The sequence below is a fragment of the Typopeltis vanoorti genome, chromosome 20 (assembly GCF_054136105.1).
Source record: "Typopeltis vanoorti isolate ZY-2024b chromosome 20, IOZ_Tvanoo_1.0, whole genome shotgun sequence".
NCBI lineage: Eukaryota > Metazoa > Arthropoda > Arachnida > Uropygi > Thelyphonidae > Typopeltis > Typopeltis vanoorti.
The window spans coordinates 33,021,597-33,039,525 of NC_143568.1; the positions used below are offsets into that span (position 1 = coordinate 33,021,597).

The window sequence follows — 17,929 nt, forward strand, 5'->3', positions numbered from 1 at the left end:
CAGAGGGTATAATGTATGTTATGGAGGGTGGGGAAAGGACAAGAGGGTATCCTTGAAAGCTGAGAATAAATGCTGTGAAGAAGAGGGTAAGAGCTAGATTTTTCTCTCATAGGATTGTGCATTGGAATGGATTGCCATTGGATGTTGTGAGTGCAAGCAGTGTGAATGAATGTCTGACACCAGATTTAACATCAAACCATCTTCCTGTACTTCCTTCAATTCTAACTGCTGACTTACAACTCAAATAAAGACTAAGTATTGCTTGATATAATGCTCCACTGACACCATATAACTGTAGCATTTGGAATAGCTTCTCTCTTGGCACTCTGTCATATGCCTTTTCCAGATCTACAAAACTTAAATACAGATCTTTGTTATATTCCCATGATTTCTCAACTATTTTGTTGTAAAGTGAAAATCTGATCCTGATAGCCTCTATATGGTCTGAATCCAGCTTGTTCTTCACCAAACTTTCCTTCCACAATCCTTCTCAACTGTTTCTCAGGTATACTTGTATAAATCTTACCAGGAACACTCAGTAGGGAAATACCTCTGTAATTCACACATTCAGTTTTATTTCCCTTTTTGTGTGTGTACTATGAGAGTTGAACTCCACTCCAATCATCTGGAATTCATCCCTCTGTTCAGGTCTTCTGAATTATGCAGAGCAACTACTGTAAGACTTTTATACCTCCATACTTGAGCATTTCTGGTCAAATATCTACTCGTGCCTTTCTACATCTCAGACTTTTGATGGATTTTTCTACTTCAAGTATGAATATATATATGCCTCATTGCATTGCCGTTGAGTGTTTTTTACCACTGTGTTGTTACTGCTTGTTTCATTAAACAATTTTTTGAAGTAATTATTCCATACATCAAGGATATCTTTTTCTCCAGTTTTCATATCACCTTTATCATCTCTAATTGCTTTTACAGCACTTTTCCCTCCATTTCTGAGCTTCAACAACCTCCAGAATATCTTGCCACCTTCTTGATATTTAATTTCTATGTTCTTACCAAAGTCTTCCCATGACTTTTGTTTAACTAGTTTTACACAGTGTTTAGCTTTCTTACATTTGTCTCTGTATTCTCTAAGCTGACTTATTTGCCAGGAGCTTTTGATATGCTTTCTTCTTTTCTTTCACTGCCTCTTTAACTTCCTGTGTCCACCGTGGAGTTCTGATTTTTCTATCCTGATAGACAACCTCAACACATGCCTCTCTGGCTGAATCAATCAATGTTTTCTTCAGGGCTTGCCACTGAATCTCCAAGGTTTGGTTCCTGTTCTCAAACTCTTTCATTTTTTTCTTGAATAATGTTTGTGTATTTTAGTCTACAGTGCACATTTGAGAGATACTCAACTGTTACATGCACTGCATTAGAAGTCAGTTGATGCAGTAATCCATGCAAGGATTAGTTATCACTAAAATATGTTCTCCTGTTCTTTTAATCTTTCCTTCTCTTGTCATATATAACCAAGCATTACTGAGCAGATATTTCCATTTAGGAGTAAGTGACTAATTTTTTATTTGTTTGTTTTACATTGTAGAAAACAGTAATGAATATATTAAACAACGCTTTTTTCTTGACCACAGAAGCTATGTAAATCGACTATTTGGGAAATGTTGCACACGTTCAGTGTTGTTTTGTAATTTATAATTAGAATTCTGTTAAAGTCTAGACTATAACATGTTTTGTTAGCTTTAGTCCTATCATCAGTTCTGTACCCTGAAGATGCCAATTGCTAAAGTTGGTAAAACTAGTTGGTATTAAAATAGTTTTTTCTCAGATACTTGATCAACATTTTCCAAATAGTCAATTTACATAGTAATGAATATATTTTTGAAAGTGAAAACTAATTGTAGCTTAAAAGATCTGAAGATTGGGTTAGAAATAAAATGGCTGATCAAAGAACACATCACAGATATGAAAGATCTAAGAAAAATTAGAGGAGTAAGCACATAGTATGTTTAAAATGGAAAATATTAAAAAGGAACTCGATATTGTTTGAAATGTAAGAGCAGAGCTAATCTAATTTGATCACACAAGCTAATATTATTATTATTATTATTATTATTTGACACTTCCAGGGAGTCCGACTCATCGAGGGAGAGTGTGCCAACAGCATCGAACGACTGATCCACCTTCCAACTATTAACTGCGCTCAAACTTACTTAACCGAGCCATTAGTAGCAGAGGCTCTACCAATCAACCAATCTTTGCCAGCAACATGAGAAGAAATATTAGTAAAACAGATGTTTGATGCAAAAACAAGAAGACCAAGATTAGGCAAACAATACAATCAGTAGTGCTTTAAAAGATTGAAATATATGATCTTAATTTGGAAGAAAACTACCAATAAGATGCTAGTAACAGTGTAAATTTCAACATGTAGTACTATCATAGTATCCCTTAGAGAACATATTAGGAATTTGATGATACGATGAAGAAGTGATGAGCCTCCATAGATCAGTCGGTATAGGCGAAGCCCTTTGGTTGGAAAAATCTGGGTTCAATTCCCGTCCAAAATGTGAGGAACCTCTATCTGGTCTCTTTCAACTAAAAGTGAGTTAGCCGGTCTCATAGAGAGAGGTGGTGGTGGTGGTGGGGGGTTGTACTTGGAAACTCAGTTTTTTCATCCCCCAGAAAAGGCAAACATGAACACACCAGGAGGCCTAGGGCCAACCACCTTATACTCAAGATGGTCACGGCTGTGAAGTCCACAGCTAAGAACCTTAATGGTTCATGAAAAAGCTTAAGAAGAAGATGAAGTGATAAGAAAAGCTAAAGTGCTATAACTTGTAAGTTGTGTAAGCAAACTGAAAAAAGAATATGATGAATAATATGTACTGCTCCATTTCAGAAATTTAGCTGAGAGTGAGTTAAGATGATCTCCTAAGAAGGTGGGAGGGTTTTCCCTCTCCTAAAAAGTCAGATTCTTCATCTACAAAATAATCAACTGGTCAGAAGAATGCACACAATTTAGAGACATAATACTGTCCTCATAGCCTTACCTCTTCTTCTCTGGGGGAGTGAAGAAGACTCCCCCAGAGAGATACAGCAATATCGACCTTAAGGGAGAAGGAATAGAGGATGGCCTATGAAAAGATAGAAAGAGATCGTAACAGGCCGCTAGGCCTATTACTAGAAAGGAAGAAGAAGAACCTTAGTATGTGATATTCCCTGATATATCATATGCCTGATAGATGGCATAATATGCTAAAACACAACTATTATGCCAAGTATCTGAAATTAAAGAGAAACCGGCATCACAATTCCAACAAAAGCTCTTTCAGAAATATAATGATAAGCATAACTCGTGGTAAAGGTGGATCAAGATCTCATCACGCCTTGTCTTAGTATCTCCCATAATACAAAGCACATCTCCTTGCAGACATGTATAATGCTATGCATTAAGGGAAGGGCCACTACCCAGACCGGTTTTGACCTTTACTGATGTCTCATCTTGGTATCACCACCTCTGGGTCTGGCTCCCACTGATGAGACCTCAATAAAGGTCAAAACCGGTCTGGGTAGTGACCCCTGCCTCTAATGCATAGCATCATACATCTCCGCAAAGGGATGTACTTTGCATTAAGAGAAAAATACTAATGAAGGTGATCGGATCTTAATCCACCTTTACCACGAGTTACCTGGTCTGGCACTACTTGCAGGAGTTGCCTCAGTCTTGCACTACGTGCAGGTGCAAACTTGACATACTCGTCTGTTTGCTCACTTGGAAAATAGGATTAAAAAAATAAAAAATAGTTTTGTATTCCAGTGATACTTCACTTTGTGGAAAAATACCAGAAAACATATTCCTAGCATACTTGCTCTCCAAACAATAGGCTGCAAGTGCAAATCCTGTAATAGGCATGGATGTTTTTGATTGTCTTTAGGTGGGAAATGAATTTCACTTTCGTATGAGACCGCTGCCCCACCACTTAAGGCTAGAAGTGGCTTGAAATAGTTCAATGTTTGGTATGTAGAACTGAGTTTCTGAATTATGCAAAATAAGTAAATAAAGCGGGCTCGTGGCACAATGGTTGCGTGTCTGACTCACACTGGGATCAGGAAGGGTGATAATTCTTTACAGGGCACCTGTGTAGCTCAGTGGAGACGTCATGTGCCTTCCACGACACTAAATCGCTTGAAGGTAGAGCATCAAAAGTTCAATTCTAGTTGCCGACTAGAGGAACTTTTAATAAGCTTTTTTCAACCGGTTCCTGAGTTAATCGATCTCTGGCACAGGCAAGCAGGGTTTTTCCCCCTGTAACTCGAGCTTTTCGTCATATAAACGGAAGAAAATTGACCGTAGAACCCACACTACACAGTAAAATAGTGTTAGGATAAGGGACCACGAGATGGTGGCACTTATCAGTTGCCTCTCTTCACTGGGCGCCACATATAATTAATAACAGTCTATGGCACGCTATCTCCGATTGCTAGTGGAGATTGAACTGCTCCCTCAGTCTCCAAAAGTTAGATAGGTCTAAAACGGCCTTGCCTACTGCCTATATGGGAATAAAAGGCATCAGCTGGCTTTTTTGCTGTCCTGGTTGGCCAAGTGGTTGACATATCCACTCTCCAGTCAAAAGGGTGCAGGTTCAAATCCCGCATTGGGCATGGAGGTTTGTGATTGTCTGTGAAAATACTAGTAGTGGTGGTGGTGGGCAGTAGATGGCACTGGTGTAGATGATGATGGTAGTTGCAGTTCACTGTAGTTGGTGAATTGAGTGGTGGAGAGGTAGAGTAGGGTAGAGTAGGTGCCCTCCCTCGACGAGCCTTCGAACTCCTTGGAAGTGTCACATAATAATAATAATAATAAAATAAATAAAAATAAAATAGAAAGAACATATATATGAAATTAATAAAAAACAAACAAAAATAAATAAATTCCCTAACCCATGAACAATACTACAACATTCCATGGGTGGGAGGCACATTAAAAAAATAAATTACTGTATTTCTTTTTTTCTTGGACAATTTGATACATTCTGTCCTTTGTTTGGTGCACATAATAGCATATGGCAGTTACTGCACTTGAAGGTTTCTTTGGGTTTTTTTATGTGAATTTCACTAATGAAAGCATATAAACTTTATGAATACATACATCAGTAGCACTGGTAGACTAAGGACTAAATTATTTATATCATCGACTAATGGACATGTGAAATGAAAAAGTTTGGTTAAAACTTGTGTAGTCACTCTTGACATTTCCAGAATTTCTGATCATGTCTGACATCACTAAACATACTGCCATCCTATGTTCTACCTGCTACCCTCTGTAACTAAATTGCCAACCTCCTCTCTGGTCGTTTACTGTATCATGGTGGATGGCTCCTCTTCTTTGAGCTTCTCCACCAATGCAGGAGTACCTCAGGGCTCTGTACCATCATCTACTCTCTTTCATCTGTACAAAAATGAGCTACTCTCAGTCACCACTAATCCTATTCATGTAACAAACCATGTAGCTTTCGCCGATATCCCAAGCATCAAGATAATCTACAACTAGTTCCTTAAACATTGATCTATGAACTATCCTTCAATGGAGTAAGGACAATCTAGTCAACATTTAATGTCATCAAAACTCATTCTGCTTTTTCTCTTGCAAAAGAAATTTCAGCTCACATTCCCTTACCCTCAGTAATACACAAATCATCAGACAAGATCAGATCTCTCTACCTGAACTATACTTACCTCCACAAACATGTCACATCAACAGCTTCCTCAGCATCCAAAAAACTAGGCATTCTCTTTCATTCAAGATGCTATTTTAACACCCAACCAACTCCTGACTATATATAAATCCCAAATCTGCCATGCTTAGAATACTGCTCACATGTTCGGGGTGAAGCACCTAAAACTTCTCTAAAACTTCTTGACACCATTCAGAGAAGAGCAATTCGGTTCAGAGATGATACCTCTCTTACAGATTCACTTCAAACCTCTATCTCAGAGATGCAATGTTTTGGCTCTGTGTTTATTCTACATGTACTTCAATGGCCATTGCTCCACTGAACTGGTAAGCATCATTCCTTCACTTTCTGTTACACTTGTTAATATAAGTGCAGCAGCTACCCAGCACACTGTTACTGTGCAACTGCAAACACATCGAATATACCTTTTGTCTTCCTCTTTTATTCCATCTACCTCTGTCCTCTAGAACAGTGCTTCCCAAACTGTGTGCCGCGGCCCCCTTGGGAGCCGTAGGTTTTGTTGAGGGGGGGGGAGCTGAAATAATGAAAACAAATTTAAAATCTTTTAAGACTAAGTAGATTTTTTTATCTTAAAAAAAGGTATTTAATTTTTATTTATTTTGTTATTTTTTATATTTTAATGGAAAAAAATCACACATTGGTGCGGGTTCACAAACTTTGCTTCCTGCGTATTTCGGCGCTTAATGAATATTAGTAAATATATGCTTATTCATATAAGTTTCATTTCAAAGCAGAATCTAAGAATTGCAGTTTCAAATATTTCACCTGATATTGGTGTAGCAGTATTGAAACACATCCATCACATTAAATTGTTATTAAACTTCTTTTATGTTTTTAATTCTTTCTTTATTACTAATCGTTTTAAGTTTCATGTGCTTGTACTGCAAATGTACAATAACAATATATCTATCTATATAAAAATATGAGATAATGTGCCATGTCAAATGTGTATGTAAGATGCTAAAAATGTAATATTTGCATTTGATTTTTGCAACATTCGCTGTGTATGTTTTGTGTTGAATATAAATACAATAAATATTATAATAATATATGTCTATCTTATGATTTTTTTTCGAGAGGGGCCGTGAAATATTTTAATTTTCCCAAAGGGGGCCCCTGACATCCAGAAGTTTGAGAAGCACTGCTCTAGAACAGCCAACCACAAATAGTATTTCCAAACTACAACCTGAACCTCTTAAAATAACTATATCAATAAACTTCTGAGCCTCACCTACACTCCCCCCCCCCAACACAGCTCTGATGTGCTTATAGGTCTTTTGACCTACTGTTTGGTATTTATGATTTATAGAATCAGTATATACAATCTGAAAATCCTGCTCTAGTGACAAAATGTGGCACTTTTTTTTTTTCACATGGCACTTCAGATCTACAATAAGCAAGACTGGTCTCACAATGGACAATGAAATTTATCTACTGTCCCAATCTATCTATGAATCCAATTCCATATAAAGCTATCTTTTATTGCAATTCTGTCAAAAGTCATCTAGCTTTCATTTTAAATCTGCAGCAGTTTTCACACCCATTAACAGTGGCGAATTCTCCATGCTTGCTGCGTAAGTTCGTTAATTGAGAAAGAAGTAATATTTATTTGTTAATAAATGCATGCATTTCTAAGCATTCCATTTAGGATTTTATTTTTGTAGAGAGAAGACGTTTTAAGCTTGCACGACAATAATTGAGCTTTGCGTTGTGTATCGAAGGCTGACGATAGTCAAGCTACCTTGGCTTGCTCGGTTGTGGGAGCATCCAGGTCCTCACTTCAGCATTGTGATTTCATGTGCACGCATAGCCATTTCCGCTCCCTCCATGCCATCTCACCCTGTTGCTTAAACACGAGCCATACGCAGTCAAAGTAGCTCTAGCCAGTGAGCTTCAGCCAACCTTTACAAGCGTGCGTGTTGCTTGGGAAAATTAAGTTACAACGAACTTTTTATGACGATGTTATTGACCAGTTCATAAAAAAGAACCGTAGGATAGAATTTGTATTCAAGTAGCTAAATTGAAAATGATTGAATATCATTTGTAAAATAAATGTTGTATTTGTATGATTAACTGTGCATAAATTTCTAAATACAGGTAACCCTAGTATAACGCGGTACTTATACAATGCGGTTTCGATATAATGTGGTCTAAAATTGTAGTAACCTTCGTTGAACATGGTACTTATACAATGTAGTTTTGATATAACGCAGTCTATGAATTGTAGTAGCCCTTTATCTTTTAGTATTTTTTTCACAGCGGGCCTTAAAAATCAAATTTTATCTTCGTTAAATTTGCATCTGCTTGTATCCCGCATGTAATTATAAGTAGCAAATTTATATTAGGGGAAATACCCTTTAGCACACATGTACCTCAATTGTTTACCGTATAAAATGTTTATTGTTGAAAATTGTCCTCGTTTCTGCCAGGAAAGTGCATTAAAAATCATAAGTGTGTTCATCTGAAGCTGAGCATTTTATTTTCTGGTGAGTTACATACAATATGTAATGCTTGCTTTTTTTGTAAAAAATTATTTTTATAGTAATGGCCACAAACTGTAACGAAAGGGAAAAATCAACATTGAAAACAAAATTAATTTCTCTCGAAGAAAAATATTCAAAATCTTGGATCGGATGAAAAATGGAGAAAAACCAGGAGTTTTTGCAGGGACTTTGATATTAAATGAATCAACAATTTGAACAATCAAACTAAATGAACATAAAATCCGAGAAAGTGTTTATTGCTGGATCAATGATAAGTGCAAAGCATGTTGCTCGTGTACGCGATATTCTAATGGAAAAATGGAGAAAATCTTTAATGATTTCGATAGAAGATTGCACCTCAAAAGAAAATTTCTATGGATGGAAATCTTATTAAACAAAAAGCTCTCAAAGTTTATAAACATTTATAGTGCAGACCAGGTGTTTAATGCGGATGAATCTGGGTTATGTTGGGAAAAAATGCAAAAACGCACCTATATTTCAAAAAATGAAAGATCAGCTCCTGGTTTCAAAGTTTCCAAAGATAGAATTACTCTACTATGTTGTAGTAATGCATCAGGTGATTACATGATAAAACCAGTGTTTATTAACCAATCCTCAAATCCTCGTGCTATGAAAGATTAAAATATGCACTATTTTATTTTGCCTAAAACATTTATGCATTATGTGCAATGAAGTTTAAGTACAATTTGTAATTTTTATACTATGTATTTGTTTCATAGTTTATATGTTTTCTTAACTTACATGAATTACCTGAATTAAATAAAAATATATTTTTGTTGGATACATCATTGTTGTTTATATAATTATTAAAAAAAAAAAAAAAAAAAAAACGATTTTGGAACATAACCCCTACTTTTTCTATGTGATATGAGGCTCACATAATGCGATTTATATAATGCGCCATTTCTGCGGAACCTAACATCCACGTTATACAAGGGTTACCTGTATATAGTTTTAAATGGTCAGTAATTCATTATTCTGCTAATCAGACTTCAATCACACTTCTCATTCCATGAATGATAACAAGAGCAAGCGTGAATTTCAAGACCAGCATTCGCCCCTGTCCATGAACCTAATGACTGTAGATCAGAGGTGCTATCCATCAGGCAACCAGGATAGAAAACATTCAAGAATTAAAATTTATTTCATATCTCATTAATAGCATTAATAGATTTCACAGTCCAGAAACTTCTCATAATTGTCAAACTTATAAATCTGATAAAAGTGATCTTTAGATGAGGATTTTTGGACCAAAATGAGCAAGCAAGGTGCAATATATAACCTTTCCCTAGTGGTCAGACATATTTCCAAATGAGCAGTGGTGTGTATGCATGCTTGTTTTCACCAAATCAGCAAGTATTTCTGCTGCACAGAGATACATACTAGATGGATAAAATGCCAACCAAATCTACTAGCTAGCAGATGACTATCACCTAGTTAAAAACCACTGCCCTTTTCCCTGAAATGGCTAATGTATGTTTGGTGTATGAAGAGGATTTCAGGCTTATATTTCCTTTTTTTTTTTTTTTTTTTTTTTGCATCCAGCATCAAATAACATTAATGGGCATTAATCTCTTGTCAACATACTGTTAACAAGATGAGAAGTGGTTCTGGCCAACAGCCACTCAAGGCCAAGACTGGGTACTCTCAGTACCTGTGAATGTCCAAGAGTCTGCTCATCTCACCACTTATGTATTTCTTCTACACAATAATTACTAACTTTATTAAAACAAAAGCCGAATTACTATACTGATATTAAAATTATCAAAAAAAAAAAAAAAAAAAAGATCTTTAGGACAGACATTTTCGTATAATGACATTCACTGGGTATGTCTTTATTCTGATTAGAATTATTCTATCAGACACTGGGTTGTAATCCAAAATGTATTTTCTTATGAATGCCACTCCATTTCTTTGAAGGTTTTCATGTCCAGAGTGATGCATCATGAAATCATTGGTATCATCTGTCCATCTCAGTTCACTGATTCCTAACATCTTAATTCAAGTTCTTAATTATCTTAATACATACTTCTTACATTCCATGTTCCTATTTTATGTAAATGATGGAAGATGGGACACCGGACCTGGGTGTCTCATCTTCCATCACTATATCACAATAACTTAAGACTCTGTTCATAAGATTTCCTTGATAAAATATATACAGAAGTGGTTTGACATTGCTGTCTTTTGTGTTTGTCTTAGCCAAACTCTGCTAGAGATGAAGAAAAGTAAAATAGGACAGATTGGGGGGGGGGGATAGAAGGAAAGAAAGATAGAAAGAAAGAAGAGTAGGGACCAGTCTACAGATAATAATAACAGATATATATATATATATTACAAGAAATAAGGCATGGTCCAGCATCAGGTACCTCAGGTTCGCCACTCCCATACTCACTAAAGTGAGGTGGACAGGTAATTAAGGAAAGGTAATTACTTGCTGCATTTCTTTAAGAGCTGGAGGTCATAGTTCTTGGAGAAAAGCATATAGTAAAAGCTATTCCAAAGAACAGCGATTGATGGAATAAAAGATGAGGGGGTGAGAAGTTAGTTTAAGTGGGAATGAGTACTGATGTTGACCACCAGATGAGAGAAAAGTAGAGAACTGGGGGTGGTGGTCAGTTCAAAAATGGCTACAGAAAAGGCATAATGGGAAAAAAAAAGAAATACCTAAAAGAAAGTGGTTGGAGGGAATCTGAGGGAGAGACAGAATGATAGAGTTGGGGGGCTCATTTATTAAGCAGACTGCCCTCTTCTGAATAGCATCAAACATTTTTGAGAGGTTTTAGGTACTCCCCAAATGTGAGAATAGTATTCTAAGGCTGAGTGGATTTGGGATTTATATTGTTAGGAAGTCATACAGGAGAGAAGTAGTATCTTGAACAGGAAACAAGAAGTTTTCTGGAACACAAGGATATGATGTGTTCATGCCAAGAAAGCTAGAAATGTGGACCATGAAGAGAAATTTGATCTTGACTTGAGACATGAATATTATCCATCAAAGATGACAGAAATTAAAGTGAAATCTTTGCCTCTCCCCATGTCATATTATGAAGATGAAGACAAAATTGTGTGGGAGATCAATGTTTAAGATAATTGTTATGAATAACCTGAAGGAAGAGGAATTAATTGTACTCTCACTTGGAAAATTACAGTTGTGATTGGAAGGTGGTGAGTAAATATAATTAATGTATACATAGAAGAGCATGAGAGAGGAGGAGGAGAAATATAACCGGTACTATGTGAGCTAGATAGGTCATCCCTAAAGGCCATTTTGTTATTTTAAGTTAGTAATCATTAAGTGTAAATAAACTATTATTAGTAGTAGCAGTAATTTTTTTTTATAGCACTAATATTATAATACAGGTATCTCCATGGAGTCAGAAAACTCAATTGCAGGAGACCCAAACTATCCACACAATATCTATCATATCTCTTCTTGAACTCATTTGCAGACTAAGCACTCACAACTGAGTCAGGCAATGCATTCCATTCATTCATCACTCTCCAAGTGAAAAATCTAGTCCTCCCACCCTTGTTAACAACACTCTTATTTAATTTCCAGGATGACCTCTTGTTCTTCCACCACTATTTCACTGCTGAAATATTTCCCCGGCATCAGTCTTGATAAAAACCTAGTAATTTAAATGTTTCTATCATAGCCCCTCTTCTCCACCTATCAACTAACCTCTGTAATCTATGTAGGATGCATTTCCTAAGGAATACATCCTATCAATGTAGGGTGCATTCCTTACACCAATCACCAATTTGGTCACTCTCCTCTGAATCTTTTCTACACTTCCTCATCTCCAAGGAATCCAGGCGACCAGGCATGAGCACAGTATTCTAGATGTGGATGTATCAATACCTTAAAAAGAAGAAGAATAATTACTTTATTATGCCCTCCGAACTTCAATTACCTATCCACTAACACACCCAAGTCAGTAGCCTCATCAATCTCTTGGAGTACTGTTCCATCAATATGGTACACAGCTTGTAATCTTTTAATCCAAAAATGCATAATTTTACACTTTTCCACATTGAATTGACATCAATTATCTTTTGTCCATTTGGCCAGCTTATTTAAATTATCCTGCAAGAGCTCTACATCAGCTTGATTAATTATTCCTCTACCCAACTTTGCATCATCAGAAAACAACTGAATATCTCCCTTAAACTCATTTCCTATATCATTTATGAACAAATTAAACAATAATGGTCCAAGCACAGAGCCTTGAGGCACACCAATGGTCACCTGCTTCATCCTGGACTTTGCTCCAATTCACTACTTTTTGGTATCTATCCATGAGCCATTCTCTAATCCATATCACCAGTTCAATATCCATCCCCATTTGTTTTAATTTGCATAACAGTATTCCATGTGATATCCTGTCAAAAGCCTTAATAAAATCCAGAAGTACCACTGTGTAGTCATCCCCCCCCCCATGTAACTCAACTGTCACTCTATTATAAAAAAGTAATAAATTACTAATGCAGGACCAACCTTTCACAAAACCATGTCGGCCCCAATAAATTATCATATTCTTATCCATCCATTCCCGAATTCTGTCTTTAACCAACTTTTACCATACTTTTACCACCACTCCTGAAATGGTGATTTGTCCGCAATTTGTTACTGCAATCTTCATCGTCATATGTTCACTGGGCATCCAAAGATGCCATACAGTCACTCAGATGTTCGGTGATGTGCCACCAGGCCTCGCCATCTAGTACTGTTGTATGCTTTTCTGTAGACTTCAACTCTCAGATCAGTCACTCCACACACACACACACACACACACACACACCATCCATCTCATTGATGGTCTACCCCTATCTCTTTTTCCAAGAACTCTGCCTTCTATTACTGTTCTGAGAAGTCCTCCTTCCATCCTTTCAATGTGTCCAAAATATTTTAACTTTCTTCTGTCAATATCCTTAAGAAGCCTTAAAGGTCTACTGATCTTTTCTAACACTCATTTATTTGTATGCCTTTCGGTATATGATATCCTCAACAGCATTCTGTAACACCACATCTCAAAAACCTAAAACCTAAAGAATCTTATCTGATTCTTTAGGTTCCAAGTCTCACATCCATAAATCGCTGTTGAAAAAACAACTGCATCCAAAATCCTCAACTTTGTTCCCATGGAGATAGATCCATCCTTCCAGATTTTAAACAAGTCTCTGACTTGTTTTAGCCATTCCTAATATTCTTCTGAACAGCAATTCTTCACATTAATAATGGATTCCAGGTACTCAAACTTGCTGACTTCCTCGATTCTTTCTCCATGAAGATACACTTGTTTCTCAAGAACTTCCCTGTTTGTATTTCCTTTGAGAACCATAATCTTTGTCTTGCTAGGATTGAGTTGAAGTTATTACTGTTATTACAGAGGAGTATGGTATCATCAGCATATCTCAGATTACTGATCAATCTACCACCTATCCTAAATCCTGTCTTGAGCTTATCCAATGCTTTATGCATGATGTTCTCTGCATATATACTAAACAAGTGAGGAGAAAGTAAACATCCTTGCCTAACTCCTTTTCCAAACTGAAGCCAATCAATCCAACACCTCTTCTTACCATGGCTTCTTGCTCCCTGTAGAAGTACGCTATCGACCTGATAGTGTGTTGAGAAAAACCCATTATTTTCATTACTTCCCACAGTTTCACATACTGAACACAATCAAAAAGCTTTAGAGTATTCTAAGAAACACATCACCAGAGAGAGTCTAAATTCTTTATATTTTTCTATGATCTGTCTAAGGCAAAGGATTTGATCTCCGGTGCCCTCATATCTCTCCCTCAACTTTGGCCTCAATCCTATTTAGCATGATCTTCAATAAAATTTTGCTTGCATGAGATATTAAATTAATAGTTCTATAGTTCTTTCAAGTCTTCATATCTCCCTTCTTACGTAGTGGTATGAAAATCGACTTCTTCCAGTCTCTAGGCCAGGGGTCGCCAACATCATTTGCCCGTCGACCCCTTCAAGCATTTCTTGACTTTTTATCGACCCCCTATATTTTACTATTACGTAATTATAATAGGACAAGCAAAAAAAGATGCTTATGTGAGTTTTTAGATTGTTTATTTTATAGTTACAGTGTTTATTGTATGTATAAAATAGTATATATTATTATATTACTATTACTGTTACTATCACTAGTAATATCACTGGTATTACTAGTGATATTAATAAATTACTGGTATTACTACCAGTGCTGCTCAACTCTTCAACATAGAGAAGTTTAGTTCGTGAACGAATAACGATTGAATTATAATATGTATGTTGATGAATTTTAGAACATTAACGCTCACTTGTATGGCGATGCGCAAAAATGAGACATGGATCGAATACTTGTAAGTATCAGTAAATAAGAACCACGCACGTGTTGCAATCTCGCTCCCACTGCGCCAGCCGGCAGGAACCACCAACATCCGTTTATTGGTAAATATGTCATTTTGGCCTACTTGATTGGCCTCAGTAACTATTTTCATGACCTTACTCCATCTTACAGGTCCTATTCATGGACCTGTAAGATGGAGGTACTGATCCCACGATTCACTCTTAATTGCGTTGTCATTACCTCCATGTCTTTTGTCATGGAGGTAATCCAAGTTAACCGAATTAAATATTACCCATACAATGATGTCTTATATTTTTCTGTCGACCCCTAATAATGTCATATCGACCACTTTGGCGACCACTGCTCTAGGCCATGATCCTGTCTCTCATATCATTGTAATCAATCCATGAAACACTCTTATCCCTCCATCCCCTGTGGCCTTAATTAACTCTCCTGGGATTCTATCTGCACCAAGAGCCTTATTGATGTTAAGTTGCTTAACCACCCAAACAGCCAAGATGTATATATGTTACGGTTAAAGTGATAAATCCGGTTATTATTAATAATTACTGGTTAAAGTGAATAATTAGAATTAATCACTTTAACTGGTTAAAGTGAATAATTCCTAGAGGAGTCTGATAAATGTAATAAAAACATGTTTATAGGTTTTATATACAGGTTTTCATTCTCAATAGAAATTATAACAGCTTAGGCTAGGTTAGTTTATAATGAAAAAAGTAAGGAAAGTACTTCTTTTGCACTCAATGAAATCAGAAATCATTACAAACTGACCTAACCTAATCTTTATCGGTTGGAAATCATTATAAACTAACCTAACCTTTATTGGTTAGGTTAGTTTAGGTTAGTTTATAATGAAAAAAGTAAGGAAAGTACTTCTTTTGCACTCAATGAAATCTGAACTCACTAACCTAACCTAACCTAAACTAACCTGGATGTCACATGTTGAACCAGAGTGTACTGCCTACGACAAACTACAATATGTTGTAGTTTGTCGTAGGCAGATTAATGGGGATGAAAGATAAACATTGTAGGCCAAGCTTAATGAATGCAGCAGATAAATGGGGATAATAAATAAAGATCGGTGTGGGCAGATGAATTGGAATAATAGATAAATCAGAGAAGAACTGATCAGTGTTTTTCTCCATTGATGAGGAAAGAGGTACAGCAACGACGTTTATTTATTATCCTCATTCATCTGCCCACAACAACTTTTATTTGTTATCCCCATTTATCTGCCCGAAATCATTAAGCTCAGCCCACAACAACATTTATCTTTCATCCCCATTAATCTGCCACGTCAAATGCGACTACACTCTGGTTCAACATGCGACATCCAGCTGAGTTTAGGTTAGTTTATAATGATTTCTGATTTCAATGAGTGCAAAAGAAGTACTTTCTTTACTTTTTTCATTATAAATTAACCTAACCAATAAAGGTTCGGTTAGTTTGGGTTAGGTTAGTTTATAATGATTTCCAACCGATAAAGGTTATGTTATAATGATTTCTGCTTTCTGATTTCATTGAGTGCAAAAGAAGTACTTTCCTTACTTTTTTCATTATAAACTCGCCTAAGCTGTTATAATTTCTATTGAAAATGAAAACCTATATATAAAACCTATAAACATGTTTTTATTACATTTACCAGACTCCTCTAGGAATTATTCACTTTAACCAGTTAAAGTGATTAATTCTCATAAATTATTCACTTTAACCAGTAATTATTAATAATAACTGGTGATTATTAATAACAACCGGTAACTGTTAATAATAACCGGATTTATCACTTTAACCGTAACATATATACATCCAGGTTACCTTGGATGCGAAGTGCATATTAAAATTGTAATACCATTGATATTACATTGAAATAAATGATGGATACGAAGTGTACAGGTATATATCACACTGATGGTGACATGGTTAACTGCTTTCAACTTCATGCCTAAGTGGAGGAGATTCCAAATCAGAGTTTTCCTGGTGAGAGGGTTCCTCCAAATTTTCTTTATCCACTCTATTGTACAGTTCCTCACAGAATTCTTTCCATCTGTCTTTGATTTCCATTTCTTCTGTTATTAATGCTCCATTACTGTCTTTGACGACATTCAATTTGGGCTTAAACTAAAACCATAGTCTTAGAGCCTATTTTATGCAAAGGGAGGCTCTAAGACTGCATAAAGTCTAAGAATAACCAAGTAAGAGACACTAACAATTCCTTTGCATATTTGAGTAATATCCGAGCTGATATTCCATCCAAACCTACAGCAGTGTTTGCATTTAAATTCTGCAATATCCTAAGTACCGCAGATTCATTAACTTCAATTCTCATATCATACTGCTATAGAAGACACAGAAATATTCTCAAGTGGTCACTCAATAACTCTACTATTACATCTGATTCAGTTACCTTGATGCCATCAGTGCTGACTAAGGTGGGACTTTGTGAGAAGCTCACTCTTTCCAACTCCATGCTATTACTCAGAAGTAATAATAATAACTGATACAACACACACACACACATGGGGAGGAGGGGGAGAGGGGGAATAACTGTTTCAACACTGCCAAAATTAAAATCCTAAATATGCCCTACTAGAATTCATTCCAAATTTTCATTTCTTCACGTGCAGTTAATGAAATCAAACTTCACATTTCACGTATTTCTTCTACACAATAATTACTAACATTAATAAACGAAAAGCAGAATTACTATACTGATATTAAATTTACAAAAAAAAAAAGCCTTTGCGACAGGTATTTTCTTATAAAACCTTAATTTAATGAGCAACATCTTCAGACCATTAACCTTTTTCGAAATATGATTCAGGGATTAAACTACTGTTTATATATCTAAAAATGTTGTGTGTGTGCACACGTTAAAAGGAAAAATGGGGGGGGGGGGGAGACACACGAGAAAATAAAATAAGACTTACATATTAACATGTTCGCACAATTAAGTCTTCTATCCATTTATTCAATACCCAGAACATCCTTAACTCATCAATATACCACTGCACAAAAAGCGAAGCACACTGATAATATCCATAGCAACCAATAATTATAAATTCTGTTTACATCACACAAAACAGGTTCTCTCTTCTAACTTCTACGCATTTCACCCTCAAGTTATACGAAGACACCTGGTGACGGGCATTGAAATTTAATTTAAATTCATTTTATTATTATTATGATGTGACACCTCCAGGGAGTACATAGATTCATCGTGGGAGAGTAGTGTGCCAACAGCACTGAACGATAGCCCCTTCCAACTACTAAACGCACTCAAACTTGCTTAACTTTTTGCGTGAGCCATTAGTAGCGGAGGCTCTACCAA

At 36.1% G+C, this 17,929-nt stretch overlaps 1 protein-coding gene across 1 annotated transcript in view; it reads right to left on the bottom strand.

Annotated features, from left to right (window-relative positions):
* Positions 1-17,699, bottom strand: part of LOC150095350 (serine/threonine-protein kinase dyf-5) — a 337,365-nt gene extending 319,666 nt beyond the window's left edge. The window contains exon 1 of the mRNA XM_090410825.1: positions 17,529-17,699. The gene's annotated coding sequence lies outside the window, so the exon portion shown is untranslated. The remainder of the gene's footprint in view (positions 1-17,528) is intronic.
* Positions 17,700-17,929: the final 230 nt, after the last annotated feature.